The sequence below is a fragment of the Chironomus tepperi genome, unplaced genomic scaffold (assembly GCF_022539635.2).
Source record: "Chironomus tepperi strain 1889 unplaced genomic scaffold, CSIRO-AGI_Ctep_v1 contig_217, whole genome shotgun sequence".
Taxonomy (NCBI): domain Eukaryota; kingdom Metazoa; phylum Arthropoda; class Insecta; order Diptera; family Chironomidae; genus Chironomus; species Chironomus tepperi.
In genome coordinates this window covers 823,523-838,720 of record NW_027226339.1, presented here as the reverse complement: position 1 = coordinate 838,720, position 15,198 = coordinate 823,523, and the positions used below count along the sequence as shown (strand labels likewise).

Sequence of the window (15,198 nt, the reverse complement as noted above, 5' to 3'; positions counted from 1 at the left end):
GGAGGTCATGGATCATAGTTGATTTGAACGACCATCGAGCAAGTAAGTATGTAAGTACTAGAGTTCCGGGAGCGCCCGTGGCGCCGATCTTGAGAATTTTCAGCTTCACATCACATTCCCCCTGATACCTCTCAATTTTCGGCTTCACATAATGGCTTCCGTTCTTGTGTCAGTAAAGGAATTGGGTGTTTATAATATAGATTTTTCCCAAATTTATTCGGATTTCAGTTAGTGTTAATAAAATAGGTTTAATGAAGCCCTCAAACATCCATGGGAAAGCATTCTTCATTTGCGTCACTCGGGCAAAGCCATCTTCATCCCCTAAATCACCCCACAAATTGACCATGACCTAAAGATTCTCTCCTGCATTAATCAATTCAACTCAATTAACTAGGTCAAATTTAAAAATCTTCCCAAAAATAGCTTGACTTTAAAAATTTAATGAGGTCAATTAGACGTCCAACCCTTGCCATATCTCAGTCTATACAAAGTACAGCGCATACAAAGCAATATGCTTTGTCATTGTCATTTCACTAATGTATCGAGTAAATGCGATATTTTCGACACACTGACTGAAAAATATCATTTTTTTGGTGTGTCCATAAAAAACAGCAAAAGTTTTTGTTCTTTTCAACCCTCGAGAAAGAAGCAAAAAAAGAATTAAAAAGGGTCATAAAGCTTCACATTCATTCAACCATAAATTTCATTTAAAAGTATCTCGTTACACAATTCAATTCCATTACGATCCCTTTCTCTATTGTTTCCCATTCTCATACAATTTTTTTTTGTGTCATGCTTGTTTTTGTTTATGTTTATATGCTGACTTTTTATGCTTGTACGCCCATGATTGATACAAAAAAATATTTTTAAAAGATATTTATCATATTACATATGTAATAAATTGAATCAAATATTTTTTTTGGTGCTTACAGCGATTTTTTATGTCACGATGGATTCATAAATTGTGAGTGGATAATGTTTATCTATATCCAGTCAATGATTTGCGTAAATAGATCCTTTTTCATATATATTCCTGTGGGATGAAACTTGTCAAATATTATTCAATTGATTTTCTGGATTGAAGAGTTGGAGGTGTTGAGGGAGTAAGGATGGCTAGATGGCTGGATATGATGTTGTTATTGCAATCATGCTCTAATGTGGAACTTAGGGTTAGATTGCTTAACACTGCTTCAACGTAAGATTCACATCCCTAGATGAAGCACTAGATCTACTATAATATTAGAAGCTCCTAGTGAACAACATGACATAATGTCAAGTTATTAATCCGAGTGGACAAATTGATATTAATGGGGGGTCTAGTTATAATGACCAGTTAATAACCAGACCTACATTATGTCAAGTTGGCCTCTCAGGTATAATTTTATGTTAAGGCCTTGACTTATGGCCTTTTTCTGACTTGAGTCTTATAGTTTGTTGATTAGTTCCTTTGGATCCCACTGTTAATTGATGGGCGTTAATAAAACGGTTGAACAGGTTTCTGTTCTTGAATGAAACTACTACCTTCTGCTAATTTGTTGTGCTGTTGCTCTTATTTTGCATAGATTAAGCATAATTTCATGAGCATCATGCACATTCTTTATTATGTCAAAAACACTCTACAAATAGGTTGAGAGATCGCCCACTTATGAGAATCGAACCCACGCGCAATCAAAAGATAGAAAAACAGATTTACAGCTTATTGAATATTCACTCGACTATAGACGACTTATTCTCAAATTGGCAGATTAACCTACATATGGTACGACATCCCAGATTGTCCTATATTCAGACAATACATTAAGGATATCATTACAAATTGTTGTGATAAACCGTACGATATAATATGGAAGAAAGCAGTTGCTACAAATCCGAATTCTGAGCTTATCAATACTAAACTCCCACGGGATATACTCATTAAAAATAGATCCATAGATTTGTGTTGTCTCTACAAAAGTCACAAAATCTCTAAATTGCACTTATCTCCAATTCCCACTAAAGTAATTGAAATATCATTTACATATCATTAGCATCATCATATCCTACATCAATTATAAACGAATTTTACAGTTATTTGCAATTCAAATGCCATTCATCATGTATATATATAATGGAGTGTGTAATTGAAACTTTCAAAACCTACTAATTAGCTAATATTCACTCTATTTACTTATAAGTTTTCGATGATTGATGTCAGATGAAGATAGTAATTATGATGCAGCATTATAATTGTAGAATAATTGCTATTCATTGGCAAATAATAAGAAATCAATGTAATTAGAATACTTTAACATAATGTTGCTGAGTCATCAATGAGAAAATCATCTTAAGACATTAAGTAGTTTTAGTGACATTATGAGAATTTGACATAATGCCTTTGGGTGTAGTATTGAGTGGATGGGGTGTGAAGATGAGGGAAATTATGGTCTTTTTGGGATTTTTAAGGCTTTCTTGACAGGTTTATGAACTTTTAGTTGAAAATTTAGGAAATTCGCGTTTTTAGTGTTGATAGGGCTGACTAGAGTAGCACAATGTTGTCGCTAGGACACCGCTTTGTTGCCGTACTAATGGCAGAAGTTTGAGTATCGTGACGTACCATTGATGCATTTTATGGTCCACTTTTAAAGCAAGGAATGAAATTGGACGAAATATGCCGTTCAGGATGGAGGTTTAGAAGTATAAAATCACACACAATTGACAATTTGCATACTTATTACTCAGTTCTAGTTTTTCTCAATTATTGAATCTCACTTCAAGATTCTCGAGCAAAACAGGCTGCGTTGAATAGTCTCGGTCTTGACAAAGATCTCCAGACCTATATAGAAAGTCTTAATAGTAAGTCTTTATATCGGTCTTGAGAACAATTTCATTCACTTTCATAGAGTCCGTTCTGTAGTGTTAATAGCCAGCTTTAATCGAGTGCTTGTTTGTGCTAGTAGCCAGCTTAAGAATGACCCCAGCTTAAAACCCCCAACTTAAGACAAGTAGCTCCCTCAAGTACGGATAGTGCACGAATACTGCTCTGCTACAGACATAAGAGTCGACCTCGCAAGCTGAAGACATTTAGTAAGTTTCGCTAAAGCAGCTTTAAAGTCACTTTTTCCACCGATATTAGCATAAAGCCAATTATAAATCACTTCATCTTTCCTCGACCATCGTGGACAGCAACAAATACACCAACCCATGCAAATCCCACTCCCAACTTCTATTATTCCCAACTTCCATCAAAAAAAACTCAATCCCATCAAGCCACAAAAGATTTATTAAAAATAGCTAACTAGCGTGTTCAGCAAATATGCTTATTTAATGCTTCATGCAGACAATCCATTTCCCGTATGAAGTGCCATTTAAATGTTAATTTAATTTACATTGACAAATTTTACAGTCATTGAGTCACTCCATTCAACCCCAACTAACAGTTTCAACTTGATTTTCGCATGTCATTTACAATTAAAAGCTATTTGCGCTATGCTGATTCTCAAAACTTTATTGAGCTGGAGGCGAAATTTTTTTTAATTTTGTAATTGACATTATGTGAGCATTAACTGGTAGGAAAAAGGACTGAAATGCGGATACAGTGAATTGTGACCTGAATTTTACTTTTTTTTTTGGACGTAGAAAAAATAAATAAACTTCATTGTTATTGTTATGCTACTTCCATTGCCCGAATGCCTTTCCCAGGCTTCATTTGCATACCATAAATGTAATTTTTTGTCGCCAAAATGAATAGTTACAATTTTAACGCATTTGGGCACGACCATAAAAATAAAAAATCATAACAGACAAGCTTTTTACTCGTCCATCAGATCGCGGAGATGTGAATAATGCTTGCGGCATAATTGTGTCATTAACAGGGGAAAGAAAACAAAAGAAATAAAGTAATAATAATAACTGTCATGAATTAATGATGTTATGGTATCATGAATACATAATGTGTATCCCTTTTATGATGTTCACAATGACATTATGTCATCAGCAATTTAGTGTTGTGAAGCGCCAGCAGATGCGATGTTATTTATTGAACTCATATGGAGGAAAATTGAATTTTAGGTCTCAATATTGAATTTTTATTGTTTGATGGAAATATGTTACAAATGGAACTGATAAATTGGTCGATGATTAATTCCATTTGAATTGGTTTGGTGCAGAGTTGAACTAGAGGGGTATTAAGCCTTTATGTTCAACTTTAATTGAGTATGATAAATATCTATGGATTTATGACTAATTTTTAGGCAATTATTAGGTCTACTAGTTCAGACATCTACTAGAAAGTAATCAAATGTGAGAAACTAAGAGAAAATAAAGGCTCCCCAAAGGCTTGGATACACAACAAATGAATCACAATTGATCTGTTCGACCAGCGAAGTTGATAAGGGTTAATAAGCTCTCGAAGATGCTTAAGAACTACTGCTATATAAACTAGTTAACATAGTATATGCCAAGTAACCCACCATTCGCATGTTTAAGTCTACCGCATGATGTGCTAATTGACTACTCAATTTCAACAACTTTTTAAACCACTCCAAAAGTCCATCCAATTATTTCCATCATCATAGCAAAAAAGCTTAATGGTTTATTGCGTACTCATAAAATTTAATAGTTCTCATTTTACATTCCATTGAATATTTATGAATTCCTTTATTCAAGCTCAAAAACTGTAAAAAACTTTACAACTTAACTTCATCAATTTATTTTCATCGAATACTTCCTTCAACCTAATTTCATAGCTATTCAATTGACTTAAAACAAAATAATGTCTTCAAGTGCACAGCGGAAACTCAATTCATCCGTTGCAATCTTTGAGTAGATAAAAAAGTTGAAGGAATTCTTATTAAATTTTGCTTCTTATGGAAAATTATGACTTTGTTTATTCATGCAAACCTTAAACAAGAAGGCTAAATAACTGAACTTACCAAAGTGCTGTATAATGTATAAATGAGAATGAAGACGAGAAAAAAAAAATGTTTTTTAATAGGAACTGGATGGCGAGTAAGGCGAAAGGATGAAAATTGTGTAAATAAAGATGGGACAGAGCACAGCATAGAACTGAGTGGTTTTATTTTATCGCAAAAATTTAATTAGCTTCGTTCCCTTTAGTTTCCTTCCGGGTTTGCTGAGGAAAAAAAAAATATCTTTCTCGTTGTGCTGTAAATTGAAAGAGAAGAAGAAGAAGCAAAGGAGACGAAGTCAATGACTTAATGTTGATTGTTTAAGCGCATTCCTTAAAAGTTTGAGAATCTTTTCTCTGACTATGTCTTGGAAGTCCTCTAATCTTCCTCATAGTCAGCTACACAGCGACTAGCAATTGACTGCCTGTGTGTTTCTCAAAGTACAACCCGAACAGCACCCTAAAAGGCAAACAAATCACTTTTCGGTATCGTAGAGGTATTTTTGTATTAAAGCATGCTCTGTGTCTGTTAGGGGCACATTGCTTACTTCCTAGAATACATCATGTTGCTATCAGCGCACTCTCAAATCTTGTCGTGTGCACAGCCACATAGCGACATTCTAGCACCTATATGCTGCTTGAAAGCAGAGTTGGCAGGTTTCCAATGTGGAAGCCGGACTCCAGTGGAGTTTCCATTAAAAATTGACTGCATGAAGACTCTATGGAGTCCGACTCTACTTTTTTTGGAAGGCGACTCCATAGTGGAAGCAGACATTTTGGGTTTTAAAGTCCGGCCTCCCAAAAATTCTTCCAACTCTGTTTACAAGCCTTTCAAAAACAAACCATCCATAATTTACTTCCTATTTTCTCAAAGACAATCCAAAAGCTAATCAAAAAACCACGAAGAACCTCTGACAAAGTAAACAAACCAGCACATTTATGAAGGCATGACACGAAAATTTGTATACAAAAATAATATATAAAAATTTTTGAAATGCTGTACAAGTAACTCTCCCTCATTTCATGAAAATTTATGTAACTCGACAATTTCTGTTGTCATTGTCCGTCGAGAATACCTCCTTCCTGACTTTGCCTTGTTGTCTTTGTGCTTTCATTTCATTTTTGCTGAGATAAAAATTAATGAAGATTGTTGATTGCGCGTAAATGAGAAATTTTTTTATGGACATTTTTGCTGTGGGTTTGTTTGGATGGTATGTGATGGTATAGTGGGGAGGGGTCTTTAGGCAGTGATAAAGCATTGATTGCCGAGGCTTCTTTAGGCACCGACAGAGCACTTGTAAATTGGCAAAAGGAAGCCAGCTTCAGGCGACTCCTGTGGTAGGTCATGAATCACAACTAATCTGTAAGACCAAGAAAGTAAGTAAGGAAGAGCACTGATTAAGCCAATAGTCTAGTAATACTAGCAACTTGTATGCGGCGATACATTAGTGTTAAGTCAAATTTATTTGGAAATGCCATGAACTCTATGCGCATCATTCAAGGTTCATCACCAAGGCATGCTGCAAAAAATAGAAGGTTGCCCACCACTGGACTAAGAAGTTTTAAGTATAAGCAATTGACTTTCTACTGAAATTTGTGGAAATTCCATGAAATAGGCCTAAAAATTACTAGAAATGGATTCAAGGGCCTATGCATGAGGTGCAAACATTTGATATTGCTATAAGCTGCATGCTTTCATGTAAGGCAGTGGTACATGCTTATAGGATCAGGACAGACCCTTCAGTAATTGTACCGATCGGAATATGTCCATTATGATGGAACACCAAGTAAATGGTGGTCAAATTGTAGCTATGCTATTTTCAGCGTCACACACTCCCCAAACTCCCCCTAACGGCATTCCATCTTGTGCAATTTAAAGCAATAATTTCTTTCAAGGCGCCAACAGTGGAATACATTTAAATTTTTATAAGTCAAAAATATCATATTTATTCCTTGAATAAATTTTTTTGTCCATCTTCTTTTGCTTTATTTATTCATGCAGTACGAAAAAAATGATGAGAATTTCTTTGTCTTGCTTCATCCAGCAGCAAAGCAGATGAGATTACATGCAATTCAATTTGTTGTTGCATTGTGTATATTTATGTTCATTCTTGCCCTTTTTTCGGATATACATTCATAAAAGTATTCATTCAAGAATGTCAGATAGATGAGTGGATAGATTGATTCTTTTTGTTGTTGAGTAAAATTGTCGATGGCTAGTGATGCAAAGGATGAACAATAAATTTTTTTCTTATCGATAACTACCCTTGAATTGCGTCAGTATCAAGCATATTTATAGCAAGTGATCGATCATACGTTTCATGAATGAGACGATGAGCAATGTTGATGGCCAGATGCTAGAGGGAAATTTTTTTGGTGTGGGATTTGGATGTCTGAGGGGATACAAAAGTTGATTCTTGAGAATGCTAATAATATCAATTGAATAAATACATTTTTATTTTTAAATGAATCATAACAAAGTTCAGTTTGAAGTGTAGGTGTCATTTAAAAATTCTCAGATGCTTTACTAATTGCTGCATGTTTTGGTATTGAATTGTATTTTTATCATATCAATATCAGTCAACAACTTCAGGTGCAAATTGATTTACTCTCTCTGCACAGATGATAGACAATTTGACAGTATAATTAGAATCAACAGATATTTGCGTGGCAGTTATTTAGGCAACTGTGACGGCAATGCTATCAATCATGTGGGTAACATTTCAATGTGTGATTTCACAGGAGCGTACAACTCAGACGACAAAGTTTCTTGTAATCTTGTTTCTTTTGTAATCTTTTTGTCTCTTGCCCTAACATGCATCGCTTCAAAAGACCACTTATAGGTACTGACCACTAGTCTTTCTGTTACAAGAAAGTATGTTATTTGCCTGTTAAGGTTGTCACCTAAGTTGTCCTCCCAACCGAAAATCACAAGATTACGGTTATAGAATGAAGCTGTTGAGAGAGAAAGTATCACACTAGTATTGGTAATTAGCAAGCGGTAGCCAACGATAGAGCCAGCTTCAGGTGCCAAATGAGGGAGGCCATAGATCACACTTGATCTGTATGGCCAGTGAATTAAGTAAGTAAGTAGGTCTTTTGATAAACAAACCTGAAACTAAGACTTTAAATGAATAAACAATGCTTATTGTCGATGTCGGTATGTAGCTTGGCTGCCTCACGAATTAGGCCATTTATTGTTAAGCTCATCCTCAAAGGCATACTTATTGCCTGTTTGAGTTACAGCCAAACATTTCCAAAATCAACACTGCTGCTTCAAATCTGCAGCTCTAGAAGATATTCTAGAATATCCCAAAAACTGAAGCTTATTGACAATTACATCAAATAATACATAACGTGCAGCTACTTCAACATACAATCCAATCTTATGAATGATGCATTACAAAATGTTTGTTCACATGTTTTACAATCAAATACTTGATGAAATTTTCCGTTTATAAATGTGTAGGCGATTGACTGAGAATGTTCATTGATAAAATTTCGGATCCAAAAGAGCTTCTTATTAAAAAAAAATCTTGTGATTTTCATTCATGCTTTTGCTCATAAAAATAACTTCAAGACTTTGTCCCTTTTCAAGTTATGACTTTCATCAACTTTCAGATACAATTTTTTCCCATCCCATACCCTCATTCCGTACCATAAAATGTACATCAAAGTGAAAAGAAAACAAACAAACCATTCATCTAAGAAGAAAATCGACAATAACATGAAAGTAGGCAAATAAATCGAAGATGAAACGTGTCTATCGCTTTTCTAAAGCTTCTTATTTCATTGTTTTGCCACTGCCTCCGCACATGGGGTAAAGGAGCAGTAATAAATACATAGCCTTAAGGATGTCACATCATCATAATGAGAATATTCAACAAAGCGACCGAACATGACCATAAAGTCGGATGGGAAACATTTTCATCGATGAAATCGAGGGAAAAATCCATTTATTATCATAATCGATTGATGAACGAATGAATGAATAAGTAAATGATAAAAGTAAGAAGGAAGTTCACATTTGATACATTGTATTTAGTTCCTCTAACATTCATGTCTATTTATATTCATACATTTTAAGGATTTCAATCATCTTCTGCCTTCTTCGTCCTCATAAATATTATTTTTCCTGTCCATTCCACTCATTCATTCATCCATCCATCCATTTATTCATTTATTGTCATAAGGTCAATGAGTTTTGTTGTTATTGTGATTGTTAAGATTTCTATAGAGAAGTCCGTCTCTTCTGTGATGTAAGAGCTACGAGCCATAGATAATATTGTACTTAAAGAGACTGAGAGATGATGGAAATAGATGAAAATGTTGAAGAAGTATGGAAGAAGATTTTCAATTATGATTATGATATTGAAATTTGCCTTTTTCTATCATTGACTTCTATTGCCATTTCATACAACTGTTGGTTTTGTCGAATGTAATCTTTGGTACACCATAAGATGATGTTGAAGTTTTGACTACAATGTGCATGATTTTGGAATGAGACTGTGTTATTATTTGAGTTTTGTCTGGACTTTCTAGGTTAGGATTATGGGTTTTGAAGTATTTTAGAAGTACGCTTGGTGTGTCCTTAGTTGGGCTTTCTGAAAGTGGCTAATGCGGAATACATGTGGCTCTAGCAGCTCCTAGCTTAACTACAAGACCGTCAATCCAAGTCAAATAGTTGAGTGGCGTCAAATAAGACTCTGGCTATTACAAGAGGCTCTGGCTTAGCAAAGTCTACTTTAAGCACAACTTAAGAAAATCCATGAGAGAGCCGGACTAGAACTAGCAACGACAAACCACAGCTAAATGAAAAAGGATGAATGCCCTTAGTTATTGACATTGAAAGGAGGTAGGGTGAGTGGACTACACAGGAATTGATACTAGGCCGCTTTATCAGGACTCTTCCCAATTTATATACACTTAAGAGCTGTCTTGGGAGAGGAGAATTTCAGGTCAATCTCATTGAAATCGGGTTGAAATCCTTCAAATTGTGCTTACTGTAGTTATTCGGATGGAATAACTTAAACCAAAAGGCATCAGCTCAACAATGACTGCCACATGGACCGTCACATGACTGTCATGTACGCACCTTAGTATCTACTTCCAGAATATAGTTTAATACTCCAGATTCTGTTTCGCAACAGCACGACCTAACGCAAATATGAGAAGAACTTCCATTTTTCCATGACTTAATTACAACTTTAAGCTCCCACTTGATAATCACAAAGAAAACTTTTTAATTACTTTACAGAAGCGCTTGATGCAATTCCCGATAAGTCGTCGTCACACTCACTTTCCCTCCTTTCAACTTTCTTTTTCTTTTTTTGTGTCTCCTATAAAACTTATAAAAATGTAAGTAAGTGTGTTTATAAATTGAATGACAACAGAAAGCAAGAAGCATGATAGAGAGACGATGAAGAAGAAGCATGATGACGATGATGAGAAATATAATGGCATGGTATTGTTGTTTTTCACAGAAAATTACACTCTGACATCCTTTTAAATGAGATGAGAGACACAAACATGACAACATGACACAACAACATGAACGAGAATGAGCAACAATATCTATTCATGGGGATAGGAGGAAAATAATTACTAGTTGAAATATTTTTTTGTATTCTCGCACTATCTTCGTTATTATTCTATTCATTCAGTAGCTGTGAGTTGAGAGATTGTGGTATTTTACAAGGAATTAAGGGTAGTTGATGATTTGAATGAGAATGTATGGTATGGCAGGTCACATGGTGTGTATGCTGATTTAATGAAATTTTCTTAGAATTATAAAAGAGCACTAGTATTTCGTGGCACACAGGAGGTTACCCACTACGGAATCATACTGTTCTACTGCAAAATTGTTGGAATAAGATTCTTGTAATGATCTATAAACGGTTTCATAGGGGGAGCATATTTAAATAGCTTAAGTCGGTTTCACAACCGTAGAGAAGGAGGCAGAGCAACAGTACAAGAAACTAGCAGAAGTAGTTGTTTTGGCTAGGAATAGAAACTGTTCAACTGCTTTATTAATGCCCTACGATTCACATTAGATCAATCATCACAAGTCAGTAAATCAATCTACAAAGTAATTGGAGTGACTCTGCCATGATGACGGATTTAAACCGAATCCGAAACCAACCTAGAATCATGCTAAACTGGGGTCAGATTTTTGATGAGTTAACCGATTTGGGGTGTACATCATTGGGAGTGCAGTAGCAAGGAGGATACCGAAAAGGTACAATGACACAGGAAACGGACAACACAGATGACAACTTTTGACTATTGCATTTTTGTCAATTTAGTCACTTGTCATTCAAGTTGTCCCCTCCCGGATAATTGCACTTTGCCATAAAGTCCAATAACCTCAAAAAGCTTAGTGATTGAAGCCAGACTGAGAAACTCCGCAGTATCCATCCAAATACCGCCAAATACCGCGGTATTTCATATAAAAACCCTCGATACCGCCTAGTCTCTTAGCCTGGGATTGGAGCATGTAACCGGAAATCGTAAGACCTGGTTTCGAGTCCCAATCGGGTTCCGCCATTCAGAATTCATACTTATTATACTAGATCAACAAAAGCTGTTTCATAATCTTTGATTCCAAAGCAATATTAGATTTTCACAGAAAGTTCTGTTTTGCATCACAGCCAACTCTCAACTCATACGTAAATTAGAACAAATAGATTTATAAATTATAGAGAATATCCAATTAAACTAGAAAGCATTCTTTTTTTATTAATTTTTATCTACCAAATGCTGTTGACGAAATTAAAATCAAGGTTGTAGATTATCAAAGAAATCTGTTGAGATTGAACAAACAAAGATAAGCAGGGATTTGATGCTTCTAGTGCTTCACAAGCTCTATATGGCTAACAAAATTCATTATATATTAGAAAAAATTAATTTCTCGTGTCAATTCCTTCTCAAAGGACCTTCCTATGATATTGAGAATAAAAAAAATTAATATTTCTACCTCACTAGCTTGCCTGCCATAACACCCATAAAGTATAATGAATAAAATAAACATAAACATGAAACTCGTTCTATCCGAAAGTGCTCTATTTATTTTTCAAATAAAATTTTATCAAATAGAACTGGATGGAGTATAAAAAAATTAATTAATGAAAATTGTTCAAAGCTCTTTTGAAAAAAATTTAACTTTTTTTTGAAAAAAAAAAAACTTTTTCTTTGAGTTTTTCAGAGAAATTTTTTTTCTGCTTGTTATTTTTCTATTTTTTTAAATCCATTATAGCTTTTTCAGCAGCTTTTTTTCCTAGTTTCAACAGATCTCAAACTTAGTTGTCTGACTGTTATTTTAAGCATTTAGAGAAGGTGTTGAGTCTTTGATGTTGATGTGTCTAAATGCCATAGCATAGTAGGAGACTATAGAAGCTGTTCATTTGTGTCGTAGCGATCTTAGGTTAATGAGGGATGGTGCTTCATGTGTGTGATTTTATTACTTCTCTAATAATGAATGTTTTGCCATGGAATGTTGTATTATTTAATAATTGAATTTTAAAATAACTACCTCAGAACTCGTGGATGACAAAAGATCGCGAGGCAAAATATTCCTGGATTGGATGTGTTGGAAAGGACTCTAGAGTCCTTAATATCCCGAATTGGCAGAAGATTTTTAAATATAGAGCTCTCTTTAGACATTCCCTCCGCGCGGCAATAGGCTTGGCGCCTTAGCCAAGAATGGAAGTAAGTATGCATAGCTGCCACATTACGTAGGGGGGTGCTGATTTTCAAAATTACGCAATAAATGAACAATACTATAATTTTGTATTATTTATCATGTGAGTAACATATTGCGACTGCCATCATTCATTGCATTCATAATTCTCTCACGTAGGCTTTAGTACTTAATTACGTGGCTGTAAGATAGATTTCAAACTGTAATGCATCATTCTCAAACAATGCTTCGCAACATACTGGTGTGCCATCAAAATCTTTAGGTTTGTTGCGAAAAAGTAATGGTATTCACACTTAATTCATGCTTAATCAATCGTTAAGTTTGATGAGTTTTGAAAAGTTTGAGAGACTTTGAAGAACTGTTTTAGAGAACAACAAGCTACAATCCCCAATAGGCAAAGAACTTTCCTGTTTGCTAGTATGCGCTCTAAATCACCATTAACTCCCACTTTACTCTCATATGTCCATGCATGAAAGCAGATGAAGCACATGATAAAAAGTCAAACTTTTTCTGAAAGGTTTTGTAAAACAAAAAATTTCAATTGAAAATTGAAAATAGCAGCAACAGCTTTTAAAACTGTCCGTACCACACATTACAGACTTATGGAGATTAAACTTTTTATTTGCATCCGTCTATCTAGTCCAATTTTTTTGTTGAGAGGCTGAACTCACTTCCAAAAATGTACAAAAAAGCTTAGAAATGCAAAAAAAGTAAACTTTAATCCCTTTTTCTTGTAAGTTGTTGAATTTCCCTAAATCCATGACTTTTTATGTTCATTTAAAATTCTTCTTCTTATTTTTTTGGATATAAAGGAAACGAGTTGTCTGAACTTTGTCTTTTACTCCTTTTCCCCAAGATTTTTTTTAATGTGATTGCGGCCGGAAAAAATTGTTTTCTCAAAGGATTCTCCTTTTTTTATTCACTCGATAAGACATCACAATGTTAATGCCGTATAGGTGTGTTTGTGGATGTACCCGTACTAAAAAAAGGCCTTGTTTCTTCTTTCCTGTCCTCATCTCCATGAGGTGAACACACACAAAAAAAAAGGTTTTCAATTCTACTCTTGTGGAGAAAATAAAGGCAATTACGAGATAAAATTAAAAGATATTTTTATAAGAGAGAGAAACATAAATATAAATAGCATGGAATTATAAGGTCAATTTACTTTAAGGAGCCTTTCAAAAGATTTTCATCCTCCTTTTTTGTACTTTTTGAGAAGATATTTCTAGGAAAAAATCATAACATGTTTTCATATTGATGTAGAAATGACGTAAATATCATCTAGTTTGTTTTTATTTTGACGTAAAACATCTAGGAAGGCGATCTAACAGTTTTGAGGCTTTAACGATTTTTCGCCTACTATAGTAACGATCTTTGTTGTGATGAGCAGCACCCATACGCATTTTATATTTTCTCATTGGAATATTACTGCGTATAAGATGATTTAGGGATATTTGTTGGAATTAGGTAGATAAATTACTTAAATTCTTTCCTGTCATTGAGCTTGAATTTGGGATTTACATTTTCTGTTTTATCCTAATTCTCAGAAATCGGGATTGAAATTTAATAGCTTTTAAATTTTTCATTTTTCACTGTTAAAAGTGCCCAAAAAGCAGCCTTCACTAAACCGTCAAGTTTATTTTCTGTCTTGCTGTTAACAAGGTAACTAAGAGAATTGGAATCGATATGACTTTGACACTGCGTAGTCTTCAATTTTGAGTTCCATAACGAGGTTTCTAGGGCATCGTTGAGACAACGTTCATAAGTTAAGAAACGCTTAGCAAGGTATTGACAGTCAAGATTATTTCATCCGTCTTTGGGACTTCAATTGATCAGAATGACCAGGGAAGAAAGCAAATATTTAGTTTTTGCATACTGTTTTGATTGCTAAGCTTCAGAAATTCATCAATCCCCAAAGACTTTGTCTTTTTAGACAAACCAGAACAATAGGATCTTTCATCCGAACAAAATAGATGGCATTCGGATGAAATTCAGTGTAGATGCTTTGACACATAGTAAGGAGGGAAAAGGTTCACATTTTGGTTATAGAATAGAAATTTTGTTTCTTGATATAGTAACGCTCATTTTAGTGCTATTTATTTTTTACCTTATCGCTGTCCTAGCGACTACATAGTCCAACTCGGAACTGACGGAACTGACATTTTGTTAGGTTTTTTGGAACAAACTATTCCAAAAACTCCTGAATTGTTGGCGATCCGTACAAAAAAATTTCACCCTTTCATCTCCTTCCTCATTCATATTTTTTAAAGCATTCCTATTTATTTTCCTACACTTCAATACCTATTGGAGATGATCTTTCAATCATCCCACGTTAATGATATTTTATGTCGAGTTACATTAGGTATCTTTTGCACTAAATACGTAGTTATGATGAAGGTCTTTCAATAAATCAAGCCTCTCCTCTTAAAAATTTCGGTCTTTATTGCTGGCAGCCGTCAATTCGTCTAATTAGCTTTAAAATTCTTCATGCCAACTTATCACATTAATCTAAAAAAATTTATTAAAAATTTGAAGCTTCAAACTTGGTACAAGAAATATTTAATATTAACTTTTTAATCTCCAAACACATTCTATGCATCTGCAATGCTGCCGC

General features: G+C 34.5%; 1 protein-coding gene across 1 annotated transcript in view; it reads right to left on the bottom strand.

Moving 5' to 3' along the window:
* Window positions 1-15,198, bottom strand: part of LOC139090187 (protein eva-1-like) — a 157,895-nt gene that overhangs the window by 43,343 nt on the left and 99,354 nt on the right. The window lies entirely within an intron of this gene.